We start from the raw sequence: 3,477 nt of genomic DNA, 5'->3' as shown, positions 1-3,477 counted from the left end.
GAAGTCGAATGGTTTGTGAGGCAGGGAAGGTTTATGAAAGTCAGGAGAGGTGAAGGGATAGAGATCATGAAGGTGGGGTGCCGTTGCGAAGCGACTCACCGATCTTCTTGAGGACCATCTGTACGCTAAGCTCGTCTTGGTGTGGCAAGCAAGGGTCATCCGTTGTTACAGCCTCTTGCTGTGGGGCTGTCTTCGTCTTCTTCATGCGTCTCCTGCTGGTCGATCTCCCCTTAGGGAGAATGATCAGGCGTTTCTAATTCTATTGGCACCACCTCAGAGTCCGTCTGTGTCGCTGCGTACACCCCCACCTTCCGCGCAATAGCGGAGGGAGTGGCGGGAAAGGACATCTCCCTCTTGGCGGCCCGTAGCTCTTCCCGCAGCTGCTGCAGCTGCCTGTGGACAGCGACGAGCTCCACCTACCTGGCGGCCCTCTCTGCCGCGATCGCGGCTTTGAGGGCGGTCACTGCGTCATCTGTGGCAGTACGTGAGTGGCGTGTCACGTACGTCTTCTTGTGGCACCGCGGCCCGTTTCCACCTCTTGAATTGTTGGGGTGGGACTGCCTCTTCATGCGTGGCGGCCTTCTTTTATTTCTTCCAGCGCTTTATGTACCTGCAGCTGCGAGAGTTTGCAGCGTGAGCGCCGCCGCATTTGTGGATCAACGCTTCACAGTCACGTGTACCGTGCGCTTTCACGCATTTCAAACACGCAACTTTTCCTGTGCAGGTCCTCGTTACATGCCCCACCTTCTGGCACTTAAAGCAGTGCTACGCCTTGTTCTTCGTCTGTTTCTTGCCGTCGCGATAGTTGCGACCAGCTTTAAGCAGGAACTTGACCGCGGCAACTATAGTTCAGTTCTTTTATCTTGGCGGTTCGCGCATGCCCGCCCAGACGCGGGAGATTGCTGCGTTGCCAGTTGCACGCGCCAAGAGAAGCAGCGCCATAGTATAGTTCGCAAACTTACGTTTAGGGGGGAGGAGGAAGATATTAGTGTTTAACGTCCCGTCGACAACGAGGTCATTAGAGACGGAGCGCAAGCTCGGGTGAGGGAAGGATGGGGAAGGAAATCGGCCGTGCCCTTTCAAAGGAACCATCCCGGCATTTGCCTGAAGCGATTTAGGGAAATCACGGAAAACCTAAATCAGGATGGCTGGAGACGGGATTGAACCGTCGTCCTCCCGAATGCGAGTCCAGTGTGCTAACCACTGCGCCACCTCGCTCGGTGTTTAGGGGGGAGCGCGCAGTTTATGAAGTAAAGCCACTACGGCCGCATTAACCCTTTCGCTGCTACAGAGACGTGCTCCCCGCATTCCGCGCTGTGCGCGATTTTGTCATCACTGCACTGCTCGCCTGTGCAGACACATGGTGTTTCGATTGCTTTGACACACTTTATCATTCGATTTCACAAAAACTATTTGGCCCAATAATTTGATTTTTACGCATCTTCTTTACTGATACCTTCCCCCCATAAATGGCTTAATTTTGTTTCGATGTTCAACGCAGTTATTGTGCAGCATTAGATGTAGTAAACCACTGTACGAAATTTTGAAGAGTTTGCAGAGGTAAAAGTCCATAGCGTATACTATCTGTATGGTCGATTTTAGTTGCCACTAGAAATTTCAAAAAATTGCATTCAAACGAATAAAATTCGTGAAGTAAGACACTTCGATATTGTTTTTAAGTAAAGAAAATGTTAAGCACCGAACAAGGTTTGAATTCAGAACCTTTCGCTTAGTAGCCAAGCACTATAACCATTATGCTAACGCAGCTCATCATTCAATAGACATTCCATAGGACTTCAATATAGCACGCAAAATACCAACAAACACTGTTGGTATGACTATGAATTACTCACGTTTCGTTGAAGTACAATACGAAAGGTGATGACTGGGTGTTGTGTGATGTCCTTAGGTTAGTTAGGTTTAAGTAGTTCTAAGTTCTAGGGGACTGATGACCATAGGTGTTAAGTCCCATAGTGCTCAGAGCCAGCCACAATAGGTAAGAAACAATTCCCGCTGTTCTTTATTGCGAAAAAGTTCGTGAGAATGATACAAACACCTTTCCTTGCTATCGCCTGAATTAGGAGGCTTATTGCTTGTTTGGTTTAATTAATAAATAGAATATGAAGCAATTGGTATAAAGAATGCTTTTTCCAAACTTTCTATAAAAGAAAGTGTGCTATCAAGACATTGCTTTTGTTCAATTACTTTATTTATGACTGAACGTTTCTAAAACTGGAGACACTCCTCTGTGCTCTGCATTGCAGTCGAGCTCTGGCAACGTCGTTCTCTGTTCATTGGCTGACTGTGTTCTGTGACGTCAGATGCGCAGAACGAACCTAAACTCGGCCGCCGCCGTAAATGACGCGCACTTTAGCTTGCCTCCCTTTCGTCGTCCGGATTGTCGGCGAAGTGTTGTAAGTGACAGAGAGAACACCGAGCGAGGTGGCGCAGTGGTTAGCACACTGGACCCGCATTGGGGAGGACGACGGTTCAAGCCCGTACGGCCGATTTCCTTCTCCATCCTCCCCTGATCCGAGCTTGCGCTCCATCTCTAATGACCTCGTTGTCGACGGGACGTTAAACAATCACCTTACCGAGCGAGAGCAGTAGAATAATGACAGCTCCGCCAATGCACTGTCCTTTTATACTTGAAACATCCCCTTAGAAAAATTAGTGAATTACTGTGCTGATAAACCTCTTACGTTATTTGATTTTCAAACAGCTGAGCGAAACTGAACGTACTCAGACTGTTCTCTCTTTACTTATTCTGATCATCACTAAACTGACACACAATATTTTTAGCGCAACGCAATCTGACTTTCAATAATCCCTACAAAAGAATGGCCCTGGCTAACAATAACCTATACCTTTCATGAATCACTTACCTCACAAAAATCTGCACTACAGCGAGCGCCAATACTGCCAGCTAAATAAAAGATTCTAACTACTGAACTCACTAACTACTGATAGGCATAGTTACCAAATGAAAGATTTTGATAGAGAACAAACAATGTATTTACCTTAATAGTGTTCAAAAGTCATAATATGTATATCAGTTCATGACATCCAGTCTTAAACACGTCCAGATCGTCCGCTCATAGTAACCTCTCAAAACTCTGACATCTCCCCACATCCACCACTGCTGGCGGCTCACCTCCAACTGCGCAACGCTACGCGCTGTTCACATCCAACTGCCCAACACTACAATAGCAGAAATTCCAACAATGCAAACCAGCCACAGACTCCACGCAGCACAGTCAGTGATTTTCATACAGAGCGCTACGTGGCCTTACCAACATAAAACCCTAAACAGCCTACTTACATACTTTGTGTACGCGATACTATCGCCATCTGTATTTGTGCATATCGCTATTCCATAACTTTAGTCAGCTCAATGTGAATACATCAGCAGTCTCAGAAAGTGAAACAGTGAAACAATAATATTTTCAATATCTTATAAACTACAAAAGTTAATAA

The sequence above is a fragment of the Schistocerca cancellata genome, chromosome 4, assembly GCF_023864275.1.
Source record: "Schistocerca cancellata isolate TAMUIC-IGC-003103 chromosome 4, iqSchCanc2.1, whole genome shotgun sequence".
In the NCBI taxonomy this organism is placed as follows: domain Eukaryota; kingdom Metazoa; phylum Arthropoda; class Insecta; order Orthoptera; family Acrididae; genus Schistocerca; species Schistocerca cancellata.
Note: the sequence above shows the minus strand (reverse complement) of the source record.